Below are 19,217 nucleotides of genomic sequence, written 5' to 3'. Positions count from 1 at the left end.
ACAGATGGCTTGATGTTGGACATTCGCACATTTAGGGACCGTCTCTAAAGTGTATACGACTTTGGTATACACGTTTCTAACTCCGATAGCATTTGAATAGAACGACTTACAGTCATAAAACCAACTGTAAAGTGTTCATGTAGTGTCAGGCATAATGCGCACCCTTTGGATTTTTGATATTTATTCAAATAAATTTAAGTTTGCTATTGAAGTTAGAAACGTGTATGCCAATGTTGTATGCAACTTTAGAGACGGTCCCTAAATGTGCGAATGTCCAATATCAAGCCAATTTTTACATTTAGTCATTTAGCAGACGCTTTTATCCAAAGCGATTTACAGTTAAACTAACAATAGGAGGACAATATGCAAGTGCTGTGACAGTTTAAGCTAATACAATACACGTATGCATAGCCTACTATGTATGTGTTGATTTTATGCCAGTATATCACGAAACGCTCAGCATGAAACTTTGCGCGTTAAGTTCATATTCTGAGTCCATCTTCTTGCCTGTAGCCTATATAATAGCGTACAGCCTACTTCCCTAATAAGGTGCAAGATTGGTCTTTCATATCACTATCAACGGAAGGGAAATCCTTGAGTATGAGGTATTGAGGGAAACCGATTATAATCCTGTTCATGGTAGAGAAAGCTGATGACATGTAGAATACACAGGGAAAGTAACAATGAAGTTATTGAATGAAACATAAACACAGCTTTTGTGTGTTTATCATCTTTTCCGCATATACTGACACAGATAATCATTTTCATTTTATGAATGAATGTCTTCGTCAGCAACAAGCGCTTTTGCACCATCTGATGGTGAGGTAGACTAACAGCAGATGGAGAGTATGCTCGGCAATCTACTGCTTTTCCTGCAGTTCCTGGACGTCAATGTTGAATTTACTGTCGAATTTGAACCACTGAATTTGTGGAAGCGAATTTGCAAAGCGAAATAAAATGGACCGAAAATTGCCTGTTGAATATTATTGGTTGTATTTTTAAACAGTTTGAATATTTTGGAAGTGAAATATGAAAGGTGAATATGGATTATTGAATTTTTAATAATGAAAAGGTGTTTGAAATGTTTTTAATTGAAATATTCACAGCTTAAATATTCAACCATGTTGAATTTCAGCCCATAAAAATGTAAGCACTAAAAATACAATGCATTAAAATGCAAGCATGGTTAATGCAATGCATTTTTTTTTTCAAGTAGTGCAATTCAACAGGCTTTTTATTTCAAAAACATTTGACATTATTCTACTTCCATATTCATTGTGCAATTTCAGTAAGCTCATTATTCATAAGCTATTTAAAAGAAGATTGGAGATCTGCACACAATCTTGGATCCATGGCCAAAAAGAAAACAACATTTCCATCTCGTACCCCTGGTGATGACAGCATGTGTGATTTCAGAAGTTTGGCATTTTAGATTTATTGTTTTTATTGATTCAAGAAAATGATCTTTTAACGAAATGGAGTGACCGATATTGTTGCTTTTTTAGCCACAATGTCCTTTTCCAGAGAATTTTGCATAGTCAATAATCTATTTGTGCTTTTACCCCTAGTTTGGTTAATGTCATAACCATCACTGCCAAATCCAGCCCCAGTTTTAACTGAGAGTCAAACTTGCTTTTCCTTAATTTGGATGACAGTAGGGCTGGACTGGTACATATTGAAAGCAGATTGTTAGTTTCAGAGTGTTAGTTTAACAGAGGATACAAAGAACTGCTGTGAATAATCAAAAAGAATCAAGTTAATATGATGAATTAATAACATTTGAAGTGTTCTCTGTAGTGATCATTGAAAATGCAGCAAGGGATGGAAGTCGTTCTGTGTGGGTCATCATTCAGTTGAACTTGCCTGTGATGGCACTCAAAGGCCTGGTGTTGTGGTGTATTGGCTCCGTTGTTTCTCTCCTCGGTCTGGCTTTTGATGTAGCCTGGTCCTACCAGACTCTCGTACATTTCATTTTTACAGAGAGTCTGGCCACTCTCCATTGACAAGCGTTAACTTCCTTGAAGGCGGGTACTCTGTTGAAGTTTAAAACTATTGGATCTGCCCAGAGCCACTCTGGATCTGCCACAACCAATCACTAACGTTTGGTCGTGACTTAACCCTACAACTCAAACTAGCGCACAACCTCAATGTCATCGTTCTCAGCCACTCCCTCTGTTCGCTGATTGGACTGGTAAAAATTTCGTCGGAGAAAACCCACTAGGGGTGGGCGGATCAATCCTGAAGTATCGATACTTCGATACTGACGTGGTATCGAAAAGGATCGATCCTCACATAAAAATATCGATCCAAATGTGTGTGTTTTTACCAGTAATTTTTAATTAATTTAGCACGCAATTCAGTGCGTAAAATAAGCTTCTAAGTGGAAAAATAAGCGAATGTTAGCGATAATTGTGTAGGATAGAACTTTTTCTCCTAGTCATCTGGATACAAGACGAAACCAATCAATCACAGAGAGCGTTCGATGCTGGTGCTTCGCTGAGCTCACCTATGGAGCTCACAGGACCAGTGCGTTTGGGAAACGAAGCCTTGCTTAGATGACAGAGAAACAATCGGGAGTTATTTCGCAATAAACAAACCAAAAGTGTACATAACAGTTCAAAATGTTGACGTCAGTAAGATTTTTTTAATTAAATTAATATTTTTATTCAACAAGGATCGATGCATTAAATTGATCAAAAGTGACAGTCAAGGGTTTTACACTGTTTAAAAAATAAAATAAAATCTACTTCATAAATGCTGTTCTTTCAACTTTGTTCATCAAATAATTCTGCATAAAATGTATCATGGTTTCCACAAAAATATGAAACTGTTTTCAACATTGATAATAATAAGAAATGTTTCCTGAGCAGCAAATCAGCATATTAAAATGAATTATCATCATGACTGGAGTGATGATGCCGAAAAATTCAGCTTTGATCACATGAATAAATTACAGTTTACTATGACATAGAAAACCTATGTTAAATTGTAATATTACAGTTTTTACTGTATTTTTGATCAAATAAATGCAGAAGAGAAATAAAAATCTTACAGACCCCAAACTTTTGCAGTAGACTAGTACTAGTAGGCTAGTAGTAGGCTAGTAATATAATCAGGGTAGTTTTGTAAAAGTCACTGACTAATTACAGGCGAGTTGAGAGCACAAATCACAAAATATTTAGTAGTCATTAAAACGTATTCAGATTTAGCATATTAATGATGCATTCACCTCATAAATCATGACACACTGCTCTAGCACAGGAAAGTGCATACAAGTTCAAGTGCATGCTTTTAAAATGAAAAAGTATTGGTATCGGAATCGATATCGGCGATACTGGCCCTGTATTTACTTGGTATCGGATCGATACCGAAATTTGCAGTATCGCCCACCACTAAAACCCACAAATATACCGCAAACCCAGATGGAGCACTGAAGGAAAATGAAAATTGAGCGGAGCTACGTAAGAGGGCGGAGCCAGGCTACTTTTGATCCACCCTGCCACTACATTGCATAATGCATGGCAAAATTGTCCTTATGAAAAATTTCACATTTTTTGTTTTCTATTAAACATTGAACATAAAACTATCAATTTGCCACTTCTATAATTCAAAGTGACATCAAACACCTCAAATCCCTTTACTCTAAAGGCCTATTTATACTTCTGCGTCGAACTTACGCCGTAGCTACGTCGTAGGCTGTGTTTAGCGCGCGTACCCTGACGCGCACCTCTCAAAAAATGTAACAACGCGTCAATTCTACGCGGACGCAAGCGCTGTGATTGGTCTGCTAGAACCCCTCCTTCGGGTTTCACATGCTCCCTCTGCATGAGTAATTGCGCGTCAACGCGGACAACAACGCAGAAGTATAAATTAAAACCAACGCGTTGCCTACAGCATAGAAGCTCCGACGTAGGTCCGACGCAGAAGTCTAAATAGGCCTATCTTGTGTGTTACTGCTGTCACTGAATGATGGGCGGTCGGTTGAGCCAGAGAATTTTCATGGCCCCCAAAATATTTTTTTGTATGAATTTTTGAACATGCTTCGCGTCAGGGTCCTGATCAGCCTGTCGGGGGTTGTATTCGCTATAACAACCACCTCGCTATACATTATCCCGTTTATTACATGGCTACCTACCAAATAAATCAATAATTTGACACATAATATTGATTTAAAAAGGAGTTTATTGATTTAAAAACGATTGTATTGCTCCCGCTAAAGAAAATATTCCGTTCTGTCTCTACGGTTAGAATCCTGTGTCCATAGCAACGGTGTGTTATACTTCGCAGTGGTCTGTTATCAAGAAATAACAGGCCGCATTCTACATTAGAATTCAACCAAGCCATGTAATAAATCAAAAGAAAGAACAGACCCTCTGCTTTTAAATAATATAAAAACCATTTTATTCTAGCTTCATGCATTTTTTTAATCAACACTTGAATGTGGGTAAGTTTCATAAAAAAGCTGAGAAAAATCACGTTTTTGTCAGACTACATTCAGATCGGATTCAGAACGATGATCAAGATGATTTATATGCCGTTTAATGTTGATGATCACGTGATTATGATTACATATGAGATTACTCCTTTCTGCATCTTCTTCGCTTGTGTTTTGATCAGGAGATTCTGTACTCTTTCAGAAGATGTCATACAAATAAGTTAGATAGAATAAATGGTGTGCATATTTGGCGTGCTGTCCGGGGAGAGGGCTCCGAGCTCGGTTATTGGGCCCGAACCCAGAATACTCCCCCTGTATGGCTGGTTAGGAAGTAACCAGGCGAGTGTGAGGAGACGGGGTGCTGAAAAACTGTCAATGTCAAGGAACATTGGTGAGTCAAATGAGTATATATAGGTCTCCACTCATGCTGATTGGATAGCTATGTTGATTACTGATTGTTGACAGCTGGTTGGAATGATGTGATAATTGGATCAATTATTTGAACGTGATACTCCCGAACTTTGTTAATAAAACATCATAAAGTTAAAAAAAATGTATGCTTTAAAATCATTCATCATAACATAGAGCAACTGGAGTGTCATATGGATGATTTAAAATGCCACCATGAGCTACTATTGGCTGATGTTTTATCGTCAGTAAGCAGTGTCAGAAGCCATCCAAACCTCTATGTACACAAACAAACAAAAAGACAAATTAGCTTTGTTCACAGCTCAAACAAGGGGCCTGTACCATGAAGGTAGCTGAACAAACTCGGGGTTACAGGATTAGTTTTGAGTTGACAAAACCAAACCGATGCAATCAGGCTTTATTGGTACCATGATGCAGCTCATCAACTTTCTCTGTCAACTCAGGCTTTGATCCTCAAGCTATGATTACTCCACGCGTGCGCACATAAAAGAGTGACGTCGACACTGAACAACCAATCGCGGGTAGTAGAGCGAGAGCGATATATTTTTCAGCGGAGGAGCAAGAGATAATTATTCAGAATTACGATGAATTTAAATATGTATTTCAAGCTCGAAACAATACAGTCTCTGCTGCCAAAGCAAGATAAGTCTGTTGGAGAAAGATTGCTGATTGTTAATGTGTAAGTTAAACAAATACGTTCTATATTTATGTAAAATTATGCATATGTATGTGTAGCCTATACGTGTAATATAGCCTATAGCCTATTTTTATAATATATAAAAATGTGCATGTACTAAGAAAGATTAATATTCATTGATTTTTAGATGCAACCCCAACTCCAAATGTTCTTGTCAGCAGATAAAGACAAAATATAAAAATATAATTCAAAGTGGTGAGTATTTACCACAACCTTTTATTACTTTTGTGAACATTTTATCACAAACACTTGTTTGCAGCAAACAGAAATAAAGAGTTAAATTCAGAAAACCAGAATACACTGTGGCGGAGGAGTTGGCTCTGAGTAGGCAATAAGGGACGGCCGATTATGGATGGGATTACAGGTGCTGTACAATCTGACCCTGGTGCTGGCTCCTCTAAGCAAGTAACACTGGGTACGTGTGCAATACATTAATACTTTTTTAAGTTTTAAATATGGCTGACTGTATGTTCTGCAGTAGAGGGAAATACAGTGTCCCTGTTGAAGCCAGCACACATACACACAGTCTCCCACACAGAGGTCAGTATGCAGCAGACAGAACACCAAACATAACCTGCTTTACAACAGTTATGCTTTACATTGGCCTATTTTTATTTATTAGGGTGGAGGAAATGATGAAGACACTCTGTCTGTGTGTTCTCAGACAGTTGCTGATGTGACTGCACTGGGCTTTTTATTATGGCAAACATTTGAATGAAGCATAAAAAAGGGACTGGCCCTTACACATCTCTTTTATTGTAGGATTTTTCACAACCTACCCCAGAAACTGAGGCCTCTACCTCAATGGCCTTCAGAAGAAATGTGTCATGTCAAGTATATTTGTATAGCACTTTTCACAATACAGATTGTATCAAAGCAGCTTCACAGTATTAAATTAAAATAATACAACAAGGTTTGTTTCTAGTGGAATTTATTGTATGTATATATATATATATATATATATATATTCAAGGAACTTTTTGTGATTTGATGAGCCTCCAGAAAACTTGTAATGATCATGTTTGTGGTGGAATTATGTTTCAGGTGGAAACAGACTCAGTCAGGGCCCTGTACAAAAACGGAAAATTCGTGAGTCAAGCACTGGAGCCAGGCCATTTGGCATCCAAACTTGATCATACGTTCATGACCACCACAAGTCGTCTGCAGATGAAATGTTTAGTAGATCATTGTTATATCTGTTAATGTTACTATTAATTTAAAGATTCATCTTGCAGAAAATAATCATCTCACATATTCACATCATCTCTACCTGAACATTAAGGCTGTGATAGGACTTCCTATTAACATAATCTGCCTCATGTTCCCCTAGAGCAGTGGAGATTGGAGCAATAGACTGCATGTTGCAATGACTCTAGGGAATCCTATCATAAGATTAACAGAATAATAATAAAAAATATTTTAAATAATTCTTAACATGTATTGTATAGTACATTTGTGAAATTTGCTTTAAAAAAAAAAATAAACAAATTTGTGTTCATGTGATGTCACCCTATCAATATATCTTACCGGCAATTTTATAAAAGTCCTCTTTTATGGACATGGTCGATAAATGTCCGGGGAACACTATTAATGAAACTATGTACTCCTGCAGAGCGACCTTGCGAATGGTTTGACAAACCGTGTTTTCCCCTAGCTTCTGTGCGTCACCCAGCCTGCAAGAATGTACCACTTGCAAAAAAAAACGCAACACAATATTTGCGGTACAGTAAGTGCATGAATTCGACGTGTTAAATTCTTTCAAGAAGTTCGCAAAGATAAGACATTGCTTCCGCGGAAAATCTGTATCTTTCATACAAATAACTATCAGGAAAGGCAAGGGGATTTTGTCATGCTAAAAACTCTTTCTCTACGAAGTGCTCGTCAAACAATTTGCGCTGAGATGTCACAGGATTTGGAAGAAAAGGTGAAGCCATTGCAACAGACACTGGGAATAAGTTACGTCACCTATATGTTTCTTTGCTCTCAGCTGATTGGTCAAACTTCAGTCTGAGATCTTGAATCCAGAACATAACCTGCCCCGGAGCAGGTTAGCCGTGCAGCGTAAGATACCATGGCAACGAACACCGATTAAAGCCAAGCTACTTTCATAGTACCTAAAACCCAGGGTTGGCGGAAACTAAACTGAAACATAGCTGGCTAGCCACCTAAACCGGCTTCATGGTACAGGCCCAAGGTCTGCATGACCACAAATATATATATAACAAAACTTTATACTGTTATGCAAATGTCCTTCAAGATATATTATGTGTTCCAATAATAAACCATTTGCATGCTGCAGCACTTTTATGTTTCTACAAATTTAATCTAGATCTTAATGAAGTGAACACATCCCAGAGAGCAAACTGACATTGAATCAACATAGAAACGACATTTCTCGTGACATCAAAACAACGTTGATCCCTGACGTTGATCCGGCATCGTTTTGCTCATCGAAGTAACGTTGAATCAACTTCAGACACGCCATTCAAAACGAACGGAAAATCGACGCAATTGGTTTGCTTTCCTAACGTTGAAACGATGTTGAATTCAGTTGGGTGAAGCGATGTTGTACAATAAACACATTTTCTACTTGTTTTAAGAAATCTTGCACTTAATTATAAGAAATAAGTTAGCCTGTACGGTAATAATTTATTAAACACACACATCACATTCAGTTATCATTGCTTTATTATTTATAATAATCAGCATGCTGTTGGAGAGAAGCGTCAAGCCTGCCACGACCAACGAGGATGGGATCATACAGGTATCCGAGGATGGGAAGCGGTGCCTGCTGGGAGAAGATAATGGAAGGTTGTGTGTGGTGGAGATGAAAAAGTCGCTGCTTCCCATTGGGCTCCAAATAATCTCGATAGCCTGCCTCCTGGTGCTCTCGGGGATGTTCAGTGGTCTAAACCTGGGGATTATGGCTTTGGACCCCATGGAGCTGCCAATTGTGCAGAGTTTTGGCACTGATAAAGAGAAAAAGTACGCAAGCAAGATCGAGCCCATACAGAGGAAAGGAAACTACCTGTTGTGCTCGCTTCTTCTCAGGAACGTGCTGGGCAACACCACGCGGAAGAGTAAAAAAAAATGTCATGCCTTAAATCATTCATCAAATCAACACAAACATTTTCAATAATTAGGCAGGCTGTGAGGCAAACACGTTTTTACACGTTAATGTGACACTTGAGAGTTGAGACTGTCGCTCTGAAATGATCATATCCAGACGCGGTGGAATTTGGAAAAGTGCGACTCGTAGTGTCGCACACTAACTAGCTGTTGTCAGCCTATTCATGGTTTTCATCAGGTCCCTTTCCACAGGTGTATTAATCAAGCACAATGCAGTCTGCATTCATAATCTAGGTGCTTGATTTTATACACCTGTGGAAAGGGACCTGATGAAACCCATGAATTCCTCCTTTTTGTTTTCGTTGCAGTCACTGTTGAAAATCTCGACTCGCAAAGATAGGTAGTGCTAAATGGCAAGAGAAACTTTATTGCACGATCTGCGAGTTGTGGATATTCGTTTCTGGTTCTCCTGCCCATACACAGGGGGAAGGGGAGATAGACAGAGGGAGAAAAGAGGGGTAGGGAGAAAAAAAGGGAAAAAAGAAAACCATTGGTCAAAGGTTATCTGTCTCGTCATCATGTGCCTTGGCAATATCTTTTGATTTGCTGATTGGACTGTTGCCAAGTTCAAGACCACTGTCCTCCTTCTTACTGGACCACTCAGCAACAACGAAGGGCGGACTGGCCATCTGGAGCACCGGGACTTTTCCCAGTGGGCCGCTGGCCAATGTGGGCCGGTCCACAAATAAATTTTTTTTTTTTTAAATGACGGAAATCATAATATTACATCTCTACGCAAATGGATGAGTGAGTCGATCACGCGGGCGCGGCCGACAAGGATTGTGTTTTGGTGTTTTGTGTGCATGTGAGTGTATTGCCCTCCCTCCCTATTAATTAGTTTGGTCAATAAATAAAATTATTATATATTATTATACAGAGGTGTGGACTCGAGTCATGTGACTTGGACTCGAGTCAGACTCGAGTCATGAATTTGATGACTTCAGACTCGACTCGACAAAATGTACAAAGACTTGCAACTCGACTTGGACTTTAACATTAATGACTCGTGACTTCACTTGGACTTGCGCCTTTTGACTCGAGAAGACTTGCTACTTCCCATGAAAACTGGGGAAAAAAATGTCCACACGGCCGCGCTGCTCTCAGTTTATCTGCATCTGTGAAAAAAATGTGCACCAGCTGTATGCATGCAGCGAGCGCGCGCGCTGCCTGCACGACATCCAATCACTGTAGTCCCACGTTGTTTTGATTCGACAGCATCTAACGCCCATTTCACACAAACTCCGTTTGCAGTGCGTATTTTTTTTCCGTACCCATGTTAACAGGTTAGAGCTTTCACACTGCACGCGGTTGCAGTCCGTCGATCCGTTCCAGGTGCGGTGCGTATACAGCAGTGCCGCGATCGTTTCCGCACTGAGTCTATTTCTGCTGTGCTGCACATGTGCTGCACGCGCTGAATTAAAGTGACAGCGCATGTTTCGTGGTCAAAATGAACACAGATTGACCTAAAAATTTAGTAATTTCACCATAAACGCGATTAATTAAATAAAATGTAGTAATCTCTCCATAAATGTATTTAATTAAATACTATTTTCACTTTAAGACCAGGGTAAAGCAAGGAAAACTACAATTTACCTCAACAAGGCGACATAATGAACGACACTCGTCTCATTCGTGGAGGTGGAAAAACATGTTCCTTGTGACATGCGAGATTTATTGTATTAATTTAAATATAAAATAAAAGACATGAGAGTCGGCTGTTTTTTTATACAAGTAGCCTACATGGTTAAATATTTGACCACTTGCTTTAGGAACTTAATATAAGTAGAAGTAATGCATTGAATAATAGGCCTACGTTGTTTAAATTGTGTTTAAACGTGCATACGTCTATTAAAGAGTGTATATGTGTAAAGAGAATCGCAATGCTGAGACGTTAAGACCGGGGTAGCCTAAATCAAGGGAAAATACATATTTCAACAAGGCAACACTCGTCTCATTCGTGGAGGTGGAAAAACAAGTTCTTTGTGACATGCGAGATTTATTGTATAAAGATTTAAATTATGCAAAAGAAAGAGTATGAGTCTGCTGTTTTTGTCAATTTTAAGTTTTAATTTAAAATGTAGGCTATGCGATTTTAATATAAGTACATGGTTAAATATTTTACCACTTGCTTGAGCAACTTAATATATAATTATATAAGAGTAATGCATTAAATAATACGTTGTTTAAATTGTATTTAAACGTGAATACGTCTATTAAAGAGTGTATACGTGTGTACAAAGAGAATCGCAATGCTGACAATTTTTTTTTTTAAATAAAAGATGCTAATAACTTCTGGATTTGAAATACAAATAGTGAGTATGTATTTGTGGTACAGCCGCGGATCACGCACTGCAGTGCAAACGCAGCATATGTGAAAGCACTATTGCGCGTGCTGGTCTTGCACCGCATACGCACTGCAACACGCATTCCAATTATATTATCAGGTTGGTCCAGTTTTTCAGAAGTGATAATTTTGAGGAGTGAGGATTTTATTGATGACATGTTTAAAAAGGTTTAGGCTAAAACGACCCATGTCTATTTGAAAGTTAAACTGTTTTGCAATATGAGGTTAATACAATACAGGACTGAAGCTGCATGCTGTGCATTGTTCTAGTGCAATATGCTGTTGAAATACAAGCATTTTTTGTGAAAATAAAATTTTCTGTTTTTTACTGTATTTGATTAATGTCATTGTATAGTTATATATATACATTATATATATGAGGTTTAAATAAATACAAATCTTACTGACGTACATGATTTGTATACATTTTATTTCTGTGGTAAGAGGACTTGAAATGACTCGAAACTAAAATGGTAGGACTTTGGACTCGACTTGAGACTTGTTGGCTTTGACTTTTGACTCGACTCGGGACTTGCCTCATCTTTGACTCGACTTGACTCGGGACTCGAGGGCAAAGACTTGAGACTTACTTGTGACTTGCATAACAATGACTTTGTCCCACCTCTGTTATTATATAATATAAAGTTGGTTTGACGTTGGACATTCAGCTCCGAAACTCTTCAATACACCAGTAACAATTTGGCATAAGAACGAAAAACAGGTTGTGTTCAAACTGTTTTAAAACGTAGATGAGAACACACAGTGTAGTTTGTGTTTTAATTGGCTTTACTGTATCGCAACCTATACATTTTGTAATGTAAAACAGCAGATAGAAACCGTCTACAAATTACAAAACCAAGAGGAAAAACTCTTTTAAAAAAGGTGCTCAAACTGTGCACACACAGCTTTTAAACACACACACTCAATCTCACCTGGTAAAAACACCGTAAATGTCATACATTGGGGAGGATAAAATGAATGGTAATAGTAATGTTATTAAGACAAAGAAGTTTTACATTGAGTAAAAACCTTAATATTCAGTCCCAAAATTAAAATAGTGTGTTATGTTGTTAAAATAGCTAAATAACCGCTTCGTTTAACTGTCATAAGTGATGCAAAAACAATGCTACAGAGATTCAGATGTGTAAATAAATTTGTGTAAAATACATATAGACTTTTTTTTCTGAATATAGAGGGTGTGTGTTATTGCTGGTTCCGAGAAGAACATTTTGATGTTGTCTATTCACAGAATCACAGCACAAGGTGTGCGCTATTGATACTCAAAGACAGACATAAACTCATTGAAAATAAATAAAATGTTCTTACTGAACTTCAAATGCTGTGTGTTGTTATTGGTAAATAGAAGAACAATTTTGGGTTTGTGTTATTCCTAAAACTACAGCACAACACGTGTTATTTCAAATTTTAAATTCTTTAAAAAATTCATACAGTTTTTATTTTTCAACTTCAAAGGATGTGTCTTGTTGCTTGGACCTAAACGATTATTTCCACGCAGCTATTTTTCTCATTTGTAATCCAGGATAAATGCTATTGAATTAAATTCAAACCGGATGATAAATTCTTTTCAAATTCATAGTTTTTCAAATTCATTTATTTTTATTTTTTTTAAATCTCAAATTGTAATTATATTGTTCCCCACACCTGTAGGAGGCAGTATGTCATAATGGCACATATAAATTGAAATGTTAGATGAATAAGCTTTTGTTTCCCAAATGTTCTAACAAACATGGGTAAATATAAAAAAAGACACAAATTAAGAAACAAAGACCTATGGACAGATGCTGGTGGAAGGGATGCTGTTATAAAAACATTTATTTTACACAACATCAGTAAAAAAGAAAAAAAATCTCCTCAGAAACATGGTCAAACCTTGCTATGGATGTTTTTCAAATGGCAAAAACGGTGCGAATGGTTATATGGAAGAACAACAGGCGAGGTATACGTACTGAAGTCCTTTGTAAAGGTAAGAGAGAGTGTTAAATGCAGGTTTCATAATCAAGTGTTACAAGTGGATCATCGTCTTATGCATAAACTTAATACAAAGAAATTAAATTGAATCATGATTGTGTGCGATGTAATCAAATTTCCTCATTACAAGTTACAATATTCTTGTGTTGAGAAACAATGAGTATGTGTTAAAAAAAAAAATGAAAACCTGATGTCAAGGTTTGAAAAAATGATTTTTTATTTTATTGCCACATACTTGTATATGGGTCATTCTAACTCAAGAGGTCCAAAGTTGTAAAGTATGTTGCACAATTACCTCTATGTATTTGGTATTGCAGAACCACCAGTGTTCTACTTGGTTTAACCACAGTGGCTGGCTTTGTGTCATGACACACAACACATTTTAGGTATATCCGAATATGAGGTTAACCTCTATCTCAGCTCAGGATAGTCCAAACGCTCTTAAAAAAAATACAGCACATCTGTACAAGAACTTGCACAATGTTGTTACTTAGACATTACATCCAAATTAATTGATCAAGAGTAACTTTTTGTAACAGAGCAGGCTCCCGCACCGCCTCCTCTTCACCACCGGAGGGAACCGTCTCCGGAATATTAACCTCACTCACCAAACTCCAATTCCCATCATGCCTCTTACATGCCTCTTGCACTTCATTCACACACACACACACACATATAAACCACTTCCACTCACCCATTCAGTGTGAAGTCTTGATTTGCCCCGGCCATCATTTCTAAGCGTTATTTCCCGTGTTTGATTACTGTATTTGACCTTGGACTGTTTACTGTTGCTGACCACCTTCTGCCTGCCCTGACCTGGAATGTTTATTGGACTCTGATTCTTGCTGCCTGCCTCGACCCACGGATGTGTTCTATGACAGTGTAAAGAGGAAAAAAATGCATGCATTCGGATATTTCGAGATAAGTTTCGGGCCTCGTTCAAATGTGGAAATAAATCACATATAAATCGGATATGTGCCAATGCGACTGTCATGTAAACAGGCAGATCGGATTTTCTGAGGCATTAGGCAATGTCTCCACAGTTTAATGACGAGAGAAACCCAGATGCGCTTCTGTAAAGGGACGGATGGCCCAACGAAACGTTGTGTCGTCGTAGGAGAGGAATGTGGACAAACTTTGACACAACATATCAAAGGTTGGCTTGCTCATCCTAAAATTTAGGACCTGCTGCTTCTCGTTAAAGCCCACCACAATATGCTCCCACCAGTCCTGAGATCTTTCATACACAATAAAGGCGGGCAAACACTGTGACTCGTGCGACTCTTTTTCGGGTCGGGACGATTTTCAGCTTTGTCGTGCGTCGTTTGCCGTGCAGTGTACAGGGGGAAACGAGAGGTGATTAAGCTCTCCCGACCGGCAATCGGATGAATTTCTGCCATGTTTTGGTCACTCCTCGTGACTATATCGCACAGTTGAAGCAGAGCTAAGAACCGATTGCCCTAAACTCAGCGTTTTTTCCCTCACTGCGCCTGCGCGAAAACAGAAGTTTCATCTGCAGCAAAAAGAAAAGAAGAAAAGAAAAGAAAAGAGGGAGATCTTTAAGTTCTCTACAAATTACTGTTGCTTCCAGTTCGTATTGTCTTTGCCACATCTTCCAAGCCACCTGCAATGTACAATTTGCCTCTTTTATTAATTTGTTAAACAGTGTTTTTGAAATAAAACTCTTTTTAAATTTCATTGATGAATTATTGCAGTGTTCGGACAATAATTAATTATATGCCTATAATTCATTGTAATCAAACTAAATGTTTGAGACAATTTTCAATGAGGAGGAGTTAGCTTCTATGTAATTTTTTATTATCCTCACAGCGCATTGGTTATGTGGTGATGCGCTATGAAATTATTGCCTGGCAATTTAATTATAATAGCCTATCAATTTAATAATAAAAGTAGCCTATAGGCCTTCCCTAATAATAATAATAATAATACTAACTAATAATAATTTAATACATAAATTGGAAATGCTGAATCATCTTGATATTGATGGCTGATGCTTGTTTTGACAATATCTCTGGATACATATCGTCTATATGCGCAACCCGGCACGAGGGTTTATCGCGCTGATTCACGCAAATTTCACACGTATAGTGTGAGCAGTGAAGTCGCAGCTCGACGTTCGGACCGTATAGTGTGAGCACATAAATCCTGAGCTTTGGCTTTACATCGCATGTGATCTACTCGTTCAGTGTGAGTAGGTACCTTGCTGAAATCGCACAGACATCGCACAGTGTATGCCCGCCTTAACTGAAGCATATGCGCACGCTGCAATGATGGCACTTTTCGTCCTCCTCCGCCTCATAATCATGGTGATGTTTGGCGAACTTAGCATATCGCAGAGCTAGCATCAATCATATTTTGCGTTTGTCCATCTGTGCAAGATAATTTAACCCTTTAAGCATGCGCGATGTTTCAGATAGTATGACAAGGGTAAACGCATGAATCGGATATGGGTCACAATTGAAAGAACGCGTAAACGGATGGTCAAAAAAATCGGAAGGCCTTAAAACAAGAAGTCAGTGAAACAAGAACTAGAACCTTACTTTCACATGTAGGTAGTAGTGTTGTCAAAAATATCGATATTTCGATAAATATCGATACTGAAATATCTGAACGATACCAATACTAATTTCCTGAAGTATCGATACTAGCCGAGCTGTCACTTTCACTCCTCTCCAAAGGCGCGTTGACAAACACCACACGCGCACTCGTCTCATTCGCTCTGGTTAAATAGCAAAAGTGAAGTGAATGGGGCCGATCACACTTGACGTGTTTTTTGCAGTGAGAGGCGCCTATTTTCAATTGGTTTCCAGCGAGCGTTCTGCGCGCTGTTTATGTGCCTGCTGCGCCTCGCGGGCCTTCCGTTTTAATGATGAAAGCTAGTTGCTTGAACGCCCGGAGAGTGCGATGATGGAGGATAAACTTGTGGTGCTCTCGCGGGTTACCAGGAGCTTATAACGACTTCACGAACCGTAACTACCACAATGTTAACAGAAAGTAAATAAAGTTAATAAAAGGCTGATTTGACGTTTACTTGACTGACAGGACAGCTGTTTCAGTGGTTGCCGAGCAACATAACAAACGCAGCGCACTGCTCGTTCTGTGTGATGGTAAGTGCAGCTGTGTGCCTCGCGTGTTCGAACCTGAAAAACGCGTTAGTGTGATCGGGGCCTAATATAGCTAAGCACCTGAAAGACCGACACCGGGATCTATATAAATAATTTCGAGAGGTTGGTAACTCTTCTCATTTGAACATTTCTGAAACATTAACCAAGATGGCCTAGTATTGTTGTTGATATGAGTGTGTGTTGTCTGGTTTTTTCACCGTAATTCTTAAAGTTAATATAATCTGACTGAGAAATCTTAGACAAGTAACGTTAAATATTTTAACTGTGGTCAAATGTAAATTAACTTGTGCTTATTTAACTTTATTCAAAAATTAGTATTTAATTCTGCAATTTGCCTTCATATCTTATCATCAATTTGATTACACAGATACTAATTAAACTAAACTGAGCTATTGAATGACATCTTTGAATTCAATAATGAAATGCCTTTAACTGAAAATGTTATGTTTTATCTTATTATTATACATTACTGACACTATATCCTCCAATTTGATACTCTTAAGTGCTTTGACACAATCTGTATGGTTAAAAGCACTAATAGTATTGTTATCGCATATAATGCACACACGTTTGTGTTTAAATCTGTTCATCAAATAACGTTAATGTATTAACCAGCATTAATGCTTTTGAACAAGTGCACTACTTCAGGACATTTTTGTTCATGTAAAATATCCCTCATTGTCATGTTCTAGACTTGTTATATTTAGCTTTAAATAATAAAAAAAAAAAACTTAATATTGTGGCAGTTTTTTTCTCCGTGGTATCGAAAATGGTATCGAATATCGATATTTTTCAAGGTATCGTATCGAAGTTAGAAATTCTAGTATCGTGACAACACTAGTAGGTAGCATGAGCTGTGACACAGTTCTTGCATAATTTCCGGGTGACGCCACATGCTACCACAGGGGCTACAACTTTCGAACTCCTGCGTGGCTGCAAGATGCATACAAAATTGGATGTCCTGCCTGTCAGCACGGACATGAAGACATATTCTGAGATTAAACGCACTGTGACGTGTAAACAGCAGAAATGTAAAGACTATACTGACAAAAAGAGAGGAGCTAAGGTACCCAAATTCAAGGAAAAGGACTGGGTGCGTATTAAGAAACCAGAGCATGTTAACAAAGGCTCAACAAGGTACACTGCTCCATGTTTGGTGAGAAGGAGAGTTGGTCCAAATACCTTCCTGTTGGAAGATGGGAAGAAATGGAATGCGTCTGACTGGAGTTCCAAATGAGGGGTTGATAAATTTGGGAAAAATACCAGAAAGGAAAGCAAGCTTACAGCCTCATGCTGTTTAACCAGTTTAACATTACATGAGTAAAGGAACAGCAAACGAGTCCTAGAAGAAGTGTGAGAGTTCTTAAACAACCAGCTTGGTTGAAGGACTTTGTGTTAATAATAAATATATGCAATGGTGCTGAAATAGTTCATGATTCAAATACAGTCAAGTGTTGTTTTGGTTGTTTACTTGAATTAGATTAAACATTTTTAACTACTTCAGCTCTGCAACATATTTGGGATTTTTTTGAGAATTAGGCATATCTGAATTTAAAAGAGCGTCCTACATTGGACGTATACATTGGAGTAAATGGATAAAAATGGTGTCATTTTACAGAAAACACTCCAAATATTAACACAGTGGTGGAATATTGCATATATTTTATTGTATTTATTCACAATTTTATGATAAACAAGGATAAAAAGCCAGATTTTGATAGATTTTTTAATTAAGTGTTTATTTGAGAGTCTGTAATTTAGGACCCGTTTGGTGTATTTCCCTGAGGAAGGTTTCTTTTGAATCTTCTATGTGGCAGTAAATAAAGAAAAAAATAATTATCTTTATATCACCTTCTTCTTTAGCTTTAATTGAAGAGAGGCAATGTCTTCTCTGAAGTCTCCACGTTTACTCCATAAACCCAAATTATTCAAAGTGTAAAAACAAGCTTATCTGTAAAATACTTTTTATACCATGTTATACTTGACAAGAGAATACACACTATCACCTAACTTAACCCATGTCATGTAATATATTAACAAAATAAGTGAGAAATGAGAAAGTAGCAGTTCTTGTATTTTATTATACACAGATAAATTAAATGTTTTAGAGAAAAATGTGCAAAAAACAGTCCAAAAACACAATATACAAATCTAAGATATAAAATAACTATATACAGCATTTAGTACCTATACAAAGTCAACAAGTTACTATATAAAAAAATAAAATAAAAAAACTTTTTTTGTTTGTGTCAAGTGTTGCAGCTGTTGACGAAACAGCACACCAAGACATTATCGCGAGTGTCCATCAGTGTGCCATTTCCTGAAGCAGTTTCTAGATGGCACCCAGCACAAGGGTACATTGCACTTTGTACAGTACATAGGAGTCTTTACTTTGAGGCCTGAAAGTTTTTACAAAGCACAAACTCTCCTCCCACTTGCGGCATCTGACCAAAAGTACTCCGGAAAACATTGCTCATCTGCTGCTGTTACAGATGTGGATGGCTCTGGGGGCATGCGATGTGGATGCAGATGTCTCTGGGGCATGCGATGTGGATGCAGATGTCTCTGGGGCATGCGATGTGGATGGCTCTGGGGCATCTGAGGTGCTGGACTGTGTGGCCAGCTCAGACACAAGTCTCTCTCTAAATTCCTTCTGGCTGAGAGGACTTTTGTTCTGAGATTTGCAGAGGTGCTGGTGAAGAATGAAACTGTTCACCACCGCAATGTCAACAAAATGGGGAAAAAAAAGTCTTGTACCATTTGGTCGTTTTGTGCAGGACATTATAGTACCCAGTAAGGGCATCTGACAGGTCCACACCTCCCACATGTTTATTGTAATCTTTCACTGCCCCTGGAATCGGGATTCTGTGCCTTTCCCAAACACCCTCGGGATTCTTGACACGCCTTAGGACCTCATCACTGTCATATACCTTGTGCATTGTCGAACACATTGTCACCTCTCGTGTGTCCATCCACTTTACAAAGAGAAGCTTCCCGTCTCTGAGCCATCGAATGGTTCCCCTTTGGGCTCTGCGGCTGATGTCAATT

The sequence above is a fragment of the Leuciscus leuciscus genome (genome assembly GCF_965113295.1).
Source record: "Leuciscus leuciscus genome assembly, chromosome: 4".
In the NCBI taxonomy this organism is placed as follows: domain Eukaryota; kingdom Metazoa; phylum Chordata; class Actinopteri; order Cypriniformes; family Leuciscidae; genus Leuciscus; species Leuciscus leuciscus.
This window is presented reverse-complemented; position numbering follows the sequence as displayed.